This window comes from Pseudophryne corroboree, chromosome 8 (genome assembly GCF_028390025.1).
Source record: "Pseudophryne corroboree isolate aPseCor3 chromosome 8, aPseCor3.hap2, whole genome shotgun sequence".
NCBI classification, from domain to species: Eukaryota; Metazoa; Chordata; class Amphibia; order Anura; family Myobatrachidae; genus Pseudophryne; species Pseudophryne corroboree.
In genome coordinates, this window is record NC_086451.1 from 79,545,472 (window position 1) to 79,563,086 (window position 17,615).

The 17,615-nt window shown below is 45.9% G+C and overlaps 1 protein-coding gene across 2 annotated transcripts in view; it reads right to left on the bottom strand.

The window, feature by feature from the left end:
- Positions 1-17,615, bottom strand: part of LOC134948632 (ficolin-2-like) — a 102,407-nt gene that overhangs the window by 10,704 nt on the left and 74,088 nt on the right. The gene's annotated exons all lie outside the window — the stretch shown is intronic.

Genomic DNA, 17,615 nt, shown 5'->3' on the forward strand with positions numbered 1-17,615 from the left:
TTTTCTGTAAAAAATGGCAGGGGTTAAAATACATCCATATAGCCCAAGAGCTATATGTGATGTATTCTTTAGCCAACCTAAGGTATTATCTGTTATATTGCGTCTCAGGGCGCTCCCCCCCAGCGCCCTGCACCCTCAGTGACCGGAGTGTGAAGTGTGCTGAGAGCAATGGCGCACAGCTGCGGTGCTGTGCGCTACCTTAGTCTGAAGACAGGATCGTCTTCTGCCGCCGATTTCACCGGACCTCTTCGCTCTTCTGGCTCTGTAAGGGGGCCGGCGGCGCGGCTCCGGGACCCATCCAGGCTGAACCTGTGATCGTCCCTCTGGAGCTAATGTCCAGTAGCCTAAGAAACCCGATCCACTCTGCACGCAGGTGAGTCCGTTTCTTCTCCCCTTAGTCCCACGATGCAGTGAGCCTGTTGCCAGCAGGACTCACTGAAAATAAAAAAAACCTAAAATATACTTTTATTCTAAGCAGCTCAGGAGAGCCACCTAGCCTGCACCCTTCTCGTTCGGGCACAAAAATCTAACTGAGGCTTGGAGGAGGGTCATGGGGGGAGGAGCCAGTGCACACCACCTGATCCTAAAGCTTTTATTCTTGTGCCCTGTCTCCTGCGGAGCCGCTATTCCCCATGGTCCTTACGGAGTCCCAGCATCCACTAGGACATCAGAGAAATGTGAATTTTGCATGAATACACTTACCTTTATGGGCGACGTGGTCTCGGATCAAGGTGTAAAACCAGACCCAAGGAAAATATCAGCCATAGTGAACATGGAACGTCCTAACAACAAAGACGACGTCAGAAGATTCCTAAGAATGATTACTTACTTAGGAAAGTTTATTTCTCAACTCTCTGAACGAACAGCCTCTCTTAGATGGTTGTTGGACAAAGATAACGAGTGGATGTGGTCACATGAACAAGAAGAAAGTTGGCAAAAATTGAAACAGATCATTACAGAGCAACCAGTGCTAAAATTATTTGATCCTGCGAAAAGCATAAGAATTTCAGCAGATGCTTCGCAATTTGGCCTAGGCTCAGTGTTGTTACAAGAACATGAGGATATATGGCAACCAGTAATCTATGCATCAAGAGCACTGACAAGTGCTGAAACAAGGTATGCTCAGATAGATAAAGAACTTCTAGCGATCACATATGCATGTGAGCGATTTCATCAGTTTGTATATGGTCAAACATTTACAGTGGAAACTGACCACAAGCCATTGGTAGCTATCATGACTAAATCATTACATGACTGTCTCATGAGAATTCAACAAATGCTTATCAGACTACAGAAATATGATGTACACTTGCTGTACTGTTCTGGCAAATACATGTACATTGCTGATACACTTTCTCGTGCTGTGGACAAAAGTGAAGGTTCCAAAAGTCTGATGGATGAAGAGATAGAAGCCTATGTTAATTTGATCGTAGCTTCTCTACCAGTGTCTCTTGCAAGACAAGAACAGATTAGGAAAGAAACTGAGACAGATGACACAATGAAAGTGTTGAAAGATATCATTCTGAAAGGTTGGCCAGCAGAAAAACATGCGTGCCCGCTGTCTATCCATGATTATTGGATGTACCGCAGTGACCTTACAGTTGTCGATGGTATTATTTACAAAGGCAATAGGTTTGTCATACCTGCACGACTAAGAAAAACTATGCTGTGCAAGACACATGAAGGCCACTTAGGAAAAGAAAAATGTCAGCGGAGAGCGCGTGAAGTAATGTATTGGCCAAGAATGAACCAAGACATAGCACAGACTACAGCTACAGGTGAATTATGTCTTACGTATAAACCGAAACAACAAGTCGAGCCACTGAGTCCTCATGCAGTGCCAGAGAGACCGTACCCGAAAGTTGGCGCAGATTTGTTTGATTGTAATGGGAAAACGTACATTGTCGTGACTGATTATTACTCTAACTACCCTGAGGTGAAGACACTACATACAACTACTAGTAAAGCCGTAATCAATTGCATGAAGTCAATCTTTGCAAGGCATGGTGTTCCTATGGAAGTGTTCACTGACAATGGTCCACAGTTTTCCAGTGCTGAATTTAGACAATTTGCTTATGAGTGGGAATTTGTCCATACTACGTCAAGTCCCCACTATCCACGCTCAAATGGGCTGGTGGAAAGTTCAGTAAAAACTGTAAAGAGTCTCATGAAAAAATCTCAAGAAGGTAAAGAAGATTTCTACAAAAGTCTTTTAATCTACCGCAGTACACCTTTACAGAATGGACTTTCTCCTGCACAAATGCTGACGGGAAGGAGGATTAGAGCAAATCGCCCGATACATGCTGAACTACTTAATACACATAACTCAGCGTTGGTCAGACTGAGTAAGGAACGTCAACAGGCGAAACAGAAACTGTTCCATGACAGGCAAGCAAAAAGCTTATCTGATCTAAAATCGGGTGACCAAGTCCGTCTCAGAGATCACGAGAAAGGTATTTGGGTGCAGAAAGGTATTGTGCAAGCAAAGTAGCACCAAGATCTTATACTATACGTACAGAGCGTGGAACGGAAGTAAGAAGAAATTGGGTGGATTTAAAATCTCAACCTAACCATAATGAAGACAACATGACTGAAGAATACCCTTCATCTGACATGTATGATGATCCTCATAATGGTGAACAAACCACGATTCTAGAAAGGTCCAACATGGTCGATGAAACACAGACTGTGTATGAAAGACCCAAAAGGAAAATATACGCAGACCTGAGAGACTCATTGAAACGTGTTAGATGGTGCTCTTAATATGACGTTGTTAATTGTTGCATTGAAGCGTACAGGGATTATCTTTAAAGAAAAGAGGATGTGATGTTAGTGTATTAGAATGCTTAATATTTGTAGACACTCCCTTACTAACGTGTAAGCCTGAATCTTCAGTGATGGCCCCTGGGACCAAGAGGATGCTGGGAAGTGGGTGGTCCAGTGTGCAGTGTGCCTGGAGTTGGTGATGGAATAAAAACAGCACAGCAGTGAACTCACATGTCTCTGTGACCTGATGACTGGATTTACAAACATATGAACAAAACACACTGGACATGATCATAATATAATTCTATTACAATCAATGCTGACATAGGACACCACACACTCAACATGCCATGACCACTGGACATAATCATATTACAATTCTATTACACTCTATACCAACATAGGGCACCACAACACCAACATGACCTAATACCCCTCATAAGAATTAAAGATAATGTACACATGGGCCATTACCTATTTGTGACATAATCAATGTGTTAGCCTAACCTAATATACCCCTTTCTCATCGCAAAAAATAGGATTTTGAGAACCTACTGGTAAATCCTTTTCTCCTAGTCCGTAGAGGATGCTGGGGACGACATCAAGACCATGGGGTATAGACAGGATCCGCAGGAGACATGGGCACTCTAAAGACTTTTCATTGGGTGTGAACTGGCTCCTCCCTCTATGCCCCTCCTCCAGACCCCAGTTGTAGGAACTGTGCCCAGGGAGACTGACATTTCCAGGAAAGGAATTACTTAACTAGTGGTGAGATATCTACCAACTCACACCCTCAATCATGCCGCACACATGGCATTCAACATAACACACAACCCAACAGGCATGAACCAATTGCAGCAACATGCTGAAAACTAAAATAACACAACTTGTGTAAGTGTAATAACTAAACTGCAGGTAAAATACGCACTGGGACGGGCGCCCAGCATCCTCTACGGACTAGGAGAAAAGGATTTTCCGGTAGGTTATCAAAATCCTATTTTCTCATACGTCCTAGAGGATGCTGGGGACGACATCAAGACCATGGGGTCTATACCAAAGCTCCAGTACGGGCGGGAGAGTGCGGATGACCCTGCAGCACCGATTGACCAAACTTGAGGTCCTCATCGGCCAAGGTGTCAAACTTGTAGAACTTAGCAAATGTGTTTGACCCTGACCAAGTAGCTGCTCGGCAAAGTTGTAATGCCGAGACCCCCCGGGCAGCCACCCAGGATGAGCCCACCTTCCTAGTGGAGTGGGCCTTTACCGACGTCGGTAATGGCAATCCAACCATAGTATGAGCTTGCTGAATCGTATTTCTAATCCAACGTGCAATAGTCTGCTTGGAAGCAGGACAGCCAATCATGTTGTGAGCATACAGGACAAACAGAGCCTTTGTTTTCCGTATACGAGCCGTTCTAGCGACATAGATTTTCAAAGCTCTAACCACATCTAGAGATTTTGAATCAGTGAAGGTGTCAGTAACTACTGGCACTACAATAGGTTGGTTTATGTGGAAAGATGAAACCACCTTTGGAAGAAAATGTTGACGAGTCCTCAACTCTGCCCTATCTTCATGGAAGATCAGGTAAGGGCTCTTGTGAGACAAGGCCCCCAATTCAGACACCCGCCTTGCGGATGCCAAAGCCAAAAGCATCACCACTTTCCAGGCGAGAAACTTCAACTCTATCTTTTGTAGAGGCTCAAACCAATCCGATTGAAGGAACTGCAATACCACGTTAAGGTCCCATGGTGCCACTGGAGGCACGAATGGAGGCTGGATGTGCAGAACCCCTTTCACAAAGGACTGAACCTCTGGAAGATAGGCCAATTGTTTCTGGAAGTGCACTGACAAGGCCGAAATCTGGGTCTTGATTAATGCTAATCGGAGGCCCGCCTCCACACCATCCTGCAAAAAATGGAGAAACCTTCCTAAATGAAACTCTTCCGTAGGAGCTTTCTTGGATTCACACCAAGATACATATTTTCTCCAAATACGGTGGCAATGTTTCAATGTTACTCCCTTTCTGGCCTGAATAAGGGTGGGGATGACATCCTCGGGAATACCCTTCCTGGCTAGGATACGGCGCTCAACAGCCATGCCATCAAACGTAGCCGCGGCAAGTCTTGATACACGCACGGCCCCTGCTGCAGCAGGTCCTCGCGATGAGGAAGAGGCCGAGAATCTTCTATGAGCAACTGCTGAAGATCTGGGTATCAAGCCCTCCTTGGCCAGTCTGGGGCAATGAAGATTGCTCGAACCCTTGTTTTTCTTATGATCCTGAGTACTTTTGGGATCAGCGGAAGTGGAGGGAAGACATACACTGATGGAAACACCCACTGTGTCACCAGTGCATCCACTGCTACTGCTTGAGGGTCTCTCGACCTGGAACAGTATCTCTGAAGCTTCTTGTTGAGACGAGACGCCATCATGTCTATTTGAGGAACTCCCCAAAGACTTGTCACCTCTGCGAAGACTTCTTGGTGGAGGCCCCACTCTCCTGGATGGAGATCGTGTCTGCTGAGGAAGTCTGCTTCCCAGTTGTCTACTCCCGGAATGAATATTGCCGACAGAGCTTGTAGATGTTTTTCTGCCCAGCGGAGGATTTTTGTCGCCTCTGCCATTGCCGCTCTGCTTTTCGTTCCGCCCTGCCTGTTTACGTATGCGACTGCTGTTACATTGTCCGCCTGGATCTGCACGGGACGGTTTTGGATGATGATGTACCGCTTGTTGAAGGCCGTTGTAAATGGCTCTTAGCTCCAGAATGTTTATGTGAAGGCAGGCTTCCTGTTTTGACCAACGTCCCTGGAAGTTTTCTCCCTGAGAGACTGCTCCCCAGCCTCGGAGACTTGCATCCGTGGTTACCAGGACCCAGTCCTGAATCCCGAACCTGCGTCCCTCTAGTAGGTGAGAGCTGTGTAACCACCACAGGAGCGAAATCCTGTTTTTTGATGACAGGATTATCTTTCCGTGCATGTGTAGGTGTGACCCCGACCACTTGTCCAACAGGTCCCACTGGAATACTCTGGCATGGAACCTGCCAAACTGTATGGCCTCGTAGGCTGCCACCATCTTCCCCAACAACCGAATGCACTGATGGATCAACACATTTGATGGTTTCAATATCTGTTTTACCATTTTCTGGATTTCCAGAGCCTTTTCCAGCGGAAGAAATACTCTCTGAACTTCTGTGTCCAGAATCAACCTTGTTGTCGGTTCCAACTGTGACTTTGGGTAATTTATGATCCACCCGTGTTGTTGGAGTATTGACAGAGAGAGTGATATGTTTTGTAACAACTGCTCCCTGGATCTCGCCTTTATCAGGAGGTCGTCCAGATAAGGAATTATATTGACTCCTTTCTGACGAAGGAGAACCATCATCTCCGCCATCACCTTGGTGAATACCCTCGGCGCCGTGGAGAGACTGAAAGGTAATGTCTGGAATTGGTAATGGCAATCCTGAATCGCGAATCTCAGATAAAACTGGTGAGGAGGATAAATGGGAACATGCAGGTAAGCATCCTTTATGTCCAGACTGGCAATCACTGCCCGAAGTGATTCCATCTTGAACTTGAACCTTTTTAGGTAACCATTCAGATCCTTTAGATTTAGGATCTGTCTGACCGAGCCGTCCGGCTTCAGAACCACAAAGAGGCTTGAATAAAAACCCCTCCCTTGTTGTGACAACGGTACCAGGACTATGACCTGGTCTTGACATAATTTTTGGATTGCCGCTGTTACTGCTTCTCTTTCTGAAGGAGAAACTGGAAGGTCGATTTGAAAAATCGGCATGGGGGAACGTCTTGAAAATCCAGCCTGTACCCCTGGGATACTATTTGCAACACCCAGGGATCCAGGCCAGACAGAATCCAATCCTGGCTGAAGAGTCTGAGACGTGCCCCCACCCGAGCGACCTCCCGCAAGGGAGCTCCAGCGTCATGCTGGGGATTTGGCAGAAGAAATGGGTAGACTTCTGCTCTTGGGAACCTGGAGCCGCTGTGGGCTTCTTTCCCCTTCCCCTACCTGCAAAGAAGGGGGAACCTCTCGTCTTTTTGTATTTATTGGGCCGAAAGGACTGCATTTGCGGGTGATAGGTCTTTTTTGCCGGGATAGGCGCATAGGGCAAAAATGGCGACTTACCTGCGGTAGCCGCCGAGACTAACGCATCCAGGCCATCGCCAAAAAAGGCCTCACCTTTATATGGGGGAGCATCTATGTTTCTTTTGGAATCTGCATCCGCGTTCCACTGGCGAATCCATAACGCCCGCCTAGCCGATACTGCCATGGTAGCGGCCTTTGAACTCAAGAGTCCCATATCCTTCATTGCTTCCAGCATGTAGGCGGCAGCGTCCTTGATATTCCCTAACTTAAGGAGTATCTCATCTTTATCAATCATGTCAATTTCTGATGACACGCTTTCTGACCATTTTTCAATAGCGCGACTCACCCATGCGCAGGCAATAGTGGGCCTGAGCAGTGTACCATTGGTAACATAAATGGATTTCAATGTCGTTTCCATTTTGCGGTCTGACTGCTCTTTAAGAGAAGCCGTGCCAGGAGCAGGGAGAATTACCTTCTTTGTCCACCTGGAAAGTGCACTGTCTAACACAGGGGGTGACTCCCACTTTTTCCTGTCCTCAGCCGGGAAAGGGTAAGCTATGTGAATCCTTTTGGGAATACAAAATATTTTATCAGGATTCACCCACATCCCTTCAAACAGAGCATTTAGTTCGTGTGAAGGGGGGAACGTGACTTTGGACTTCTTTTCCTTACATAAATACGCCTTCTCCTGAGGTACAGGAGTGGTTTCTGTAACCTCCAACACGTCCCTTATAGCAACAATCATATATTGTATATTTTTTGCCAATTTATGATCTATCTCTCTGGATTCACTATCGTCGACACAAGAGTCAGAATCCGTGTCGGTATCAGTGTTTACACATTTGCAAATGGTCTCTTATGTGACCCAGAGGGGCCGCCCGCATAAGGAATAACAGCATCCTGAAAAATCACATCTTCCACAGATTTTCTCCAGCATGCAGCCTTAGATTCAGACTTATCTAATCTACGGTTAATCAGATGCATACTGTCACGTATCTCTTTCACCCATGCAGGCTCTTGGTGTGCCGGTAGCGCCACCACATTACAACTCTGTGTCCCTAAAATGGCTTCCTCCGGGGAGGAACTCTCTGCCTCAGACATGCCTCGCACGTGTATAGCACACCAACAGACACACTGGGACTTATTTTGGGGACAGACCCACAGTAAAATCTGTCAGAGGGACATAGGATAGGAGCAGCCAGTTCACAATCCCAGCGCCAGTATTTCCTGTGAACACAGTATGTCCACAGCCTAACAGCACTTTTTAAATAGTAATATAGACTATCAAATGCACCACAATCGCTTTGTGCCCCCCCTTAATAGCACCCTGTACTTGTCAGAAGTGGAGGAGAGGACCAACGTGTTCTCTGCAGCCTGAGGAGAGAGAGAAAATGGCGCTGAGTAGTGTGCTGGCTGCCTGAGGAAGAAGCTCCGCCCCCGCAATGGCGCGTCCTTACACTCATACAAACACTGTAATATTTATACTGGCGGGGGTAGGGCTGTGCCAGCGGCAACTTATGCCCCCTTTTATCCATTTTGAGGTATTTTTCTTGCTGCCCAGGGCGCCCCCCCCCCCGCACCCTGCACCCTGTAGTGCCTGTGTGTGTGGGCAGCAATGGCGCGCTGCGCTTCCGCCAGCCGCGCCGCACCTCAGCCGCCACTTACTTGATAGAAGATCATTCTTCTTATACTCACCTGTCTTCTGACTTCTGGCTCTGTGAGGGGGTGACGGCATGCTGTGGGAGTGAGCATCTAGACACGGCTAGCGTTCAGTTCCCTTCAGGAGCTAATGGTATCCTGTCAGCCAGAAGCATAGCCATGAAACTCTGAGGAAGTTGGTTCTGCTTCTGCCCCCTCAGTCCCACGAAGCAGGGAGCCTGTTGCCAGCAGATCTCCCTGAAAATAAAAAACATAACATAAGTCTTTTCAGAGAAACTCAGTAGAGCTCCTCAGAGTGCATCCAGTCGACCTGGGCACATTTCTACAACTGGGGTCTGAAGGAGGGGCATAGAGGGAGGAGCCAGTTCACACCCAATGAAAAGTCTTTAGTGTGCCCATGTCTCCTGCGGATCCCGTCTATACCCCATGGTCTTGATGTCGTCCTCAGCATCCTCTAGGACGTATGAGAAATAACTCGGTATCGACCCGGCATATTGCTGGGTCGACACGGGTCAGTGTGCGATGTGAAAGGGTCCTTTGAGAATTTCCGGGTTGCCTGACCCGGTAATTCAACCCAGGTAATAAGAAGGGTTATTCCTGGGTTGAATACCGGATCAGGCGCAGTGTGACTGGGTGCGACCCAGTACCCATTCACAGCAAAGGGAGAGGGGGCGCGGAGATGAGCTCATCTCCCAGTGCTGCCTCCACCCCCGCCACCGCTGCCTGCTCCGGAATTGCAGATGTGAAAGGGGTAATAGAGTGAAGAGACGCAGTCATACCAACCTCTACTCACATGTCACATCCCATAATAAATCAATACTTTTACCTTAAGGTTAATTTGGGATTTTTATATATTATTACTGAGCATTAGGTAGGGGATTTCAAATAAGTGGAAGTTTTATCTCTCCACCCTTAGTGGGCCCTTAATGAACGAGAAAAAATTCTCTTTTGTGAGCTATACTTGGGGTCAGACTTAGCATGTCTAGTATTAACAACAAGAACCAACCTTTAAGATATAGACATTCGTAAATTCAGTTGTATTTGTTCGGATCCTTAGAGATCATCCCGACAATGTAATTTTTGGATTTAAGTACCACATATTTGTGTTCATTCAGCGACTAAGTATAAATCATATATTACAATTATCAGCGGGATATAATGTCGCCCGAGTTGGTGGCTGAGTGGGATGTCGGTCGAACTCTGACTTTTTTTAAAGGGGCAATCACTTACAAGGCATGGTTTTGCCTTGTAAGGAATTGCCCCTTTAAAAAAAAGTCAGAGTTCAGCCGGCAGCCCGCACGTCCGCCTAAATCGGTCGGCATTACATTCCGCCGTATATGTTTATCTAATGACTAAGTACAAACCATACATTATACTATAACTTGGTTCGGTATGGCATCCTGGCGGCGGGATGACCGACAGCGGCATCCCGACATTGAATATTCTGACATTGGAGGGAGTATTTTTACAGTCCCCTACCCTAACCCTCCAGGGGTGGCAGCTAGAACAAACTCTCCAAGGGTGGCGGCTAGGGATAACCAATTCCCCCCACCCTTCCAGTGCCCACACCAACCCTCCCAGGCCCTAACCTTAAGGAGAACCTCAATACTTACCTTCGGGATGTCGGCTGTCGTTGGTCCGGCACTGGTCTCCTGAGTGCTGTCAGGATTCCAGTGCCAGTCACATGGCGCCGACATCCCAACCGCTGGGATGCTGAATACACGCCATATAACTATCAATAAAGGACAGTAGCAACAAGTGGACACCATTTTTAATTCTTAGCTCACATTCTTTATTTTTATTTTTCACTTATGTGTTCTTGGCCTCTATATTTCACATTATATATATATATATATATATATATATATTGAATAACATATTAAAAGTTAGGTTTTAATTCTATAAATTATTCTCCTTTGTGCACCTACTGCATGAGACAGTGCCTTCTCTTGCTTTTTGAATAATTGTACCCTCTACTGTAGCTGGCAGCACCCTTATCCAAAAAATGTAATTAACAATAATTTTACAAGATTAGTAGGTATCAACTGATAAGTTGATGGAGGTCAGCGCTAAGTGGTATTAGGTCCTATAATATACTAGTGCTGTGCAACTCTTCTGCTAGGTGAAATGACTGATCAGAGTTTATGCAGACAAAAGTGAATGGGTTACGGTCGTTAGGTCGACCAAACTTAGGTCGACCCTCATTAGGTCGACCACTGAAGGTCGACAATGCCATTAGGTTGACATGGCCGTTAGGTCGATATGTATTAGGTCGACAGGGGAAAAGGTCGACATAAGTTTTTCACATTTTTTTCTTCATTTTTTGTATTTTTTTCCTACTTAACGATCCACGTGTACTACGACTGGATCGGTAATCTGTGCTGAGCGGAGCACTAATTTGGGATCCCCGTCATTTTACGGAGAAAACGACACCAAAAACCTCATGTCGACCTTTTGACCTGTCGACCTAGTACATGTCAAACTAACGCCCATGTCGACCTAATGCATGTCGACCGTCATTGGTCGACCTAATGAGTGTCGACCTACGTTGGGTCGACCCAACGACCCATATCCAAGTGAATATATAAAGCGGCGTCCCGCATCTGCCAGTTGCATAAAACTTACCCTTCTTCTCTGCAGCTGGTGAGCGGTGATTGCCGCCGATAATATTCCTGTGTGGTCTCCTGGTTCCACGTTCCTGTTACTGCTGAGAGCCAGTGGCGGTGTGTGCAGGCCTGCGCACCCGTTTCCACACAGCCCGGGACCGCCAGCAGCCGCGAGACTTTCGGGTCCTACATGCTCTTACGAGAACACGCTGTTCCTGATAGCCCCTCAGCGTGCTGACCGCTCAACTCTGCTCGCTGGACAGTAGACTTGGGGTGCCGTCCAGGGGTTAGTAGATATCAGGCAAATGTTGTATGTAGCTGCTTGATCCTCCAACGCGTATCGGCCCTATGGGCCTTCCTCAGCGAGTGCGATCCAGAGGGACTATCAGGAACCAGGAGACCACACAGGAATATTACCGGCGGCAATCACCACTCACCAGCTGCAGAGAAGAAGGGTAAGTTTTATGCAACTGGCGGATGCGGGACGCCGCTCCACCAGGACATAGAACCCCTACATCCAGCATTCCTTTTGATTAATGAATGCTTCATCATTTGAACTGTATTGACGGAATATCCATATTAACTCATTAACTCTTTAACCTTTTAAACTTTGAGTGCAATCATTGATTCATCAGGATTTGTACCCACACCAATCATAAGAAGCATTGTGACTTCAGTATCGAATAAAACCTTTATATTTGTGTTATGCTCGTAATTGTCCACTTTGGGGGTCATTCCGAGTTGTTCGCTCGTTGCCGATTTTCGCAACGGAGCGATTAAGGCAAAAATGTGCATGCGCATGGTACGCAGTGCGCATGCGATTATTATTTTAGCACAAAACTTAGTAGATTTACTCACGTCCGAACGAAGATTTTTCATCGTTGAAGTGATCGGAATGTGATTGACAGGAAGTGGGTGTTTCTGGGCGGAAACTGGCCGTTTTCTGGGAGTGTGCGGAAAAACGCAGGCGTGCCAGGAAAAAACGCGGGAGTGTCTGGAGAAACGGGGGAGTGGCTGGCCGAACGCAGGGCATGTTTGTGACGTCAAACCAGGAACGAAACGGCCTGAGCTGATCACAATCTGTGAGTAGGTCCGGAGTTACTCAGAAACGGCTAAGAATTTTCTATCCGCAATTCTGCTAATCTTTCGTTCGCAATTCTGCAAAGCTAAGATACACTCCCAGAGGGCGGCGGCCTAGCGTGTGCAATGCTGCTAAAATCTGCTAGCGAGCGAACAACTAGGAATGACCCCCTTTATCCTTTATATATTCACTTTTGTCTGCATAAACTCTGATCAGTCATTTCACCTAGCAGAAGAGTTGTACAGCACTAGTATATTATACTACCTAATACCACTTAGCGCTGACCTCTGTCAAAGTCGAAAAATATCATGATGCATATGCCTTGTACTAACCCCTCATGCACACGCGCGCTGCTCGTGCACCCACTCCCCCGTACGTGCACATACCCGCAAGTTGCGTAGGGGACGCTACAGCGTCTCGTGCGCATGAGATGTGTATTTACGTCGGAGTTTGTGAGCGTCTAGCGTGCGACTCGATCGTAGCATATTTAACCCATATAGTGTGTTTTATAGCTAATATTCCCCTAGACAATGTCAGTGAGTATGTTTAGTTTAAACGGTTCCTGGACAGAGAGATTCCTCTTTGCATGATAGGAAGGGTCAGATAAAGGTTGAAAGGTGGTGTCTAGTATCCAGCTGTAGGATATTTTAAGGGTAACATTTCGGTGTTGGTTAGGAAAGGATCGCTCGCTCCTGCGTATAGTTATGTGCAAAAGTAGTTTATGAACATATATTGTATTTGCTGTTAATTACACATGCGGCGGGAATCCTGAGGATACCTCCCACCTGAGCAGTTGGAGAAAGACACAGCCCACTTGTTCAAATCCACCTATGACCTTTGCTATAATGTGGAGACACATTCCTGTGTTCAATGAACAATGAGATTATAGGGACCATTGTATTGTGAATGTATGTTGTGTATGTAAAGACCACCATTGCCTGGCCAGAGACTCACTCTCTCTGAAGGCTTTCTCTCTGAATGCTGAGGGCTGGATCTAGGAGGCGCTTGCGAATCATCCCCACGTATGTATATCTCTCTGTAGCCATTTTGTTATCCATTCTGTTCGCCATTCGTTTCAATTTGTTCACTCTTGTTTGTTATTGTTCATATTATTCTCTGTTATGGTGTTAGATTTTGATGTTAGTTTGTAGTGTATAACTTGTATTGTGTTTTTCCCCTTTTCTCTAAACCATCCACGGCGGTGTTAGAACCGCTGTGGTTTTTAAATCCAAACCAGGTCTTGTGTTTTCACTTCTCCACAAAGGGCTTTTCTTAGCGTCACAATCGCTCAAACAGCATACACATTGTTAAGGGTTTTCAGCGTTACATCATTGTAGTATTAGATTACTAAGGTTTAGAGTATAAGCATATTCTTACTGTGTGTTATTAATAAGGTTTACTGCGTATCATTCTGTGAGCGTCTGCGCCGCTCGTGTCTCACTCTCATGGCGCAGCGTCCGCTACGCCAATAGCGTAGCAGTACGGTATTCGGTATGCCTATAGCGTGCTTGGTACGAATCGTGAAACTGTGAGCGTACGCATCGCTCGTGCGTCACGCCCACGGCTTAGCATCTGTTACGCTAAGTGCGTACCCCTACGGTACTCAGTACGCAAATAGCGTACTTAGTCCGTAATAGTAAATAGCTTATGTTTAAAGGTAATAATTGACATTATCAATTGAGGGCTCGTCCGGTCCTCCTCATATCCGCAGCCTAGCAGGACAAGGCAGACTTTTATCTATCAGCAAAGGGCGGGAAGGTAGTATCCCCTGTTAGCCGTTTGGTGGTCGGAGATACAGTAGTGCTGATTAGATAAGTGTCTGCTCCGCTTGGTTTGTAGGGATGCTGGTGGGATCCGGATCCGAAAGGTAAGAACGTAAAGCTATTGTTTTTTTAAAATCTGTGAAATTTCTGTTTGGTGTAAATTGCGCACGCAACACACGCAACACACGCACACACCTGTATTTCATTTGTGTACACTGCATATCTATTCGCTTGTTGCCATTAGCATTGATTATTAGATACATTTTGACCCATGCCGAGAAATTTGTTGCTATTTAGTTAAAAATATAAAGTAATATTTAAGGGAGTACATGTAAAACACACACGCAGCCTGGCCCAGTTATAAAGGCTTATACAGGAGATACTGTGTGGTGTGGGTAAGCGATTATAGTTGAATATCGTTTACATTTATAGAAGCGTGTTATTTGTATTACTGCGGACGTATCCGGCCTTTGTACACGTGTCCCGGACAGCGTGCGGGACTGCGGACGCAACGCAAAGGCCTACACATGTGGCGTATATTACGCAACGTGCATACAGATACGCCCACTAAATACAAATCACACGATAGCATTGTTTTAGTTTAGGCGAGACGGTAGCCACGCGATAATAGCACAAATTGATCAGTATCCAATATTTAGTTTAAAAACACCTTTTTTTCTGTATTACCTCTGGGGAAAGCTATCAGTTAACAAGAAATGATTTTTCTGATCAGAAAACTATAGAATGATAGTGTGGGCTGAAAAAGGTATGAGTGTATTGAATCCCGCTTGGTGGGCTTGATGGTCTTGGTGATCTTGGTGAAGCTTGGTGAAGCACGGTCTAGGTGAAAACGTGCGAGCACGGTCCAGGTGTACACGTGCGACGGAGTGTGATAAAAGTTTTCGTGGTATTACGCTCCGGCTGTTGTGGAGCACAGACGGAAGAGACTCCAATGATCCTACCATTTATAAAAAACAAGTGTCTATAAGTGGTACGATTGGACCGCACGGTTGTATGTGTAAACAATTGACGCAACATGATATGAGGTTGCATATTCGTGCGTAAATCTTATCCTCATACGCGTTGTAGTGAGCACATGCAATCGTGATTTGTGTAAAATAGAGGTAGGGCCTGCAACGGCTACACGAGTCTGCTAAAAGGCGGACCGGGGATACCCGGAGCAGAAGAAGTTCAGTGGAAGAGCTTTAAGGATTTCCACCGTAGACTACTGTGTTTGGTGCATTTTAGGAAGTTTTTCTGTGTTAAAAAGGTCCACAATGGCAGCCAAGTGCACAGCACAGGGACGTTTAGCAGTCAGGGTTCAGACTGCAGAGTTCAGACCCCGGGGGTCTGCCCGGTTAGTAATGTGGGGGAAGTATGGTCCCCACACTGAGACCTTTTGTGATGAATGGACACGAATGACTGTGGGGGATAAAGCACCATTTCCTGGGATAGGTAGTTTTGACTCAGAGGTATTGCATAATCTAAGGCTTAGGATCTGTCTGTTAAAGTCCCAAAAACAAAGGGTCAGACACACAAACTGTTTACATTTATGGCAACGAGAGAGTGATATACAGAGGGAATTAGCTTACACAGCTGGTTCCAACACTAGCAGGAAACTGATGGCAACTGGAGAGACAATGGCTACAGAGAATGGCATACTGGGATATGATGATAATAGTGCACTTAATAAATGTAGTAATGACAATAAGAGTAAACGTAATAAATGTGTTAATGACGATAGGAGTAAAACTGATAAATGTACTAATTCTAACCCGTGCAAGTTGCACCCCATGTTAAACTTCCCTCAGGATTACAAGCAAGAAAGTGAGCCCAGCACGATGTCGGCATTTTTTTCAGCAGCCACCATAGAAGACACCCAGGTGGGCACGGCCCAATCGGTAAAGGCAGTTGTAAAGCCCCCTAACGGAGGGTCAGGTGAGGTCGTGTCCACAGGTAAGTACGGTATTGTACATTATGCACAGACAATTGCACCTCACATTGTAGAGTCAACACAAGATGGTGTAGTTGAACTTAATCCTGTCAGCGTGATTGCAGTCCCAAATGGAAAGACTGACGCTCAGGGAGTCACTCCCGTCAGAGACATTGCCATGCATTGTCCCTGGTCCCGGACAGAATTGAGGACAATTATGTCTGAATTTCCCGATCCCAGGAGAGATCTAGCCGCATGCCAAAGGTTCATTAAAGAACTAGGTAACGCCGCCGAACCCACTAACAAAGATTGGCGGACAGTACTGCGGGCATGTTTGCCCTCTAATATTGACCCTGCGAAATTCATTACTGATTGTAAGTTAGACGCAGAAGTACCTCTCACTGAAGAGTACAATCAGGAAAATGTTAAACAGATCAACCTGCAATTAGGAGTATATTTCCCAACTGTTGTCAAGTGGAGCAAAATTTTCTCCATTAGACAAAAAGAAGGTGAAACTGCTTCTGATTATTTCCATCGAGCATCAGAGGAAATGACTAGATACACTGGGATCGCGGACATTGAGGAAAGTGTACATCATAGAGAGGTAGCGGTGTCCGTATTAATGGAAGGTTTAAAAGAAGTGTTGAGAACAAGGGTACAGACCACTCAACCTAACTGGAGAGGTATCTCGGTGGCTGCATTAAGAGAGTCCGCTATCGAACATGACCATAATATCCAAAGAACCAGGGAAGCACAGGGAGAGCGGTTGATGGTGATGAGCATCCAAGCACTAGAAGAGGCATCAAATCGACCAAAACCCCCAGCCTCTGGCACATGGAGGAAGCCAAGGGTTTGTTATCTGTGTAAAAGGGAAGGGCATTATGCCAGCAACTGTAACAGCACACATAAAGTCAGACCTCCTAGACAAGAACACGAGCAAAGTTATGACACACGTAATTGTAATCAGGGATCATATAGGAAAAATTTTGGGCCGCACCTATAGTCTGCAGCCAGTGAAGTTGATTGTTAGCCTTGATAGTAAGCCTGAGGTTACAGTCGGTGTAATTGGTAGGTAATTCCTTGTAGACACAAGGGCGGCCAGGTAAACCCTGTGATTTATCTTTAAATGTTTCCTCTTCATCTCTGACGTTCACCAGCAGAAGTACAGCTCAAACGTCACATATCTACTTGGTCTTTTCAGAGGTCTGCCCAACCCCAGTATATCTTACCAGCATCATTGTGCCTGGCCACGCACAGAGGGTGGAAATACTGGTGGGGGAGACTGTGCAGAGATACCGATGGACATGTTGGTGTGACAGCCTGATGGTGAACGGAAATCTGACAATTTTTCTCTGTTTCTATTATTCTCTCCCTTTTTGTTCTTTCATGTTTTACGGATGGTATGTCATACAACAGTTAAACAAATGGTAATGCAAGATTTATGCTCCTTACAGAAAGATCGCTGATTCGGAAAGAATATAGTATCACTGGAGTGTTCGTTTTGGGAAGACTGAGAGGCAGCACTGTTGAGACGGCATCTGAGCAAGAAGAACAACAAGACTAGAGACGAATTATCGTAACAATTTTCTTTCCCTCCTAAGTATTTTCTTTTTCCCCATTACCACTCTTTCTTTCTCCTCCTGCAAGATGGACTTGCCCCAAGAGACTGCATTCTGTGTTTTCCTGTTGACCCTGTTGTTGACCAGAG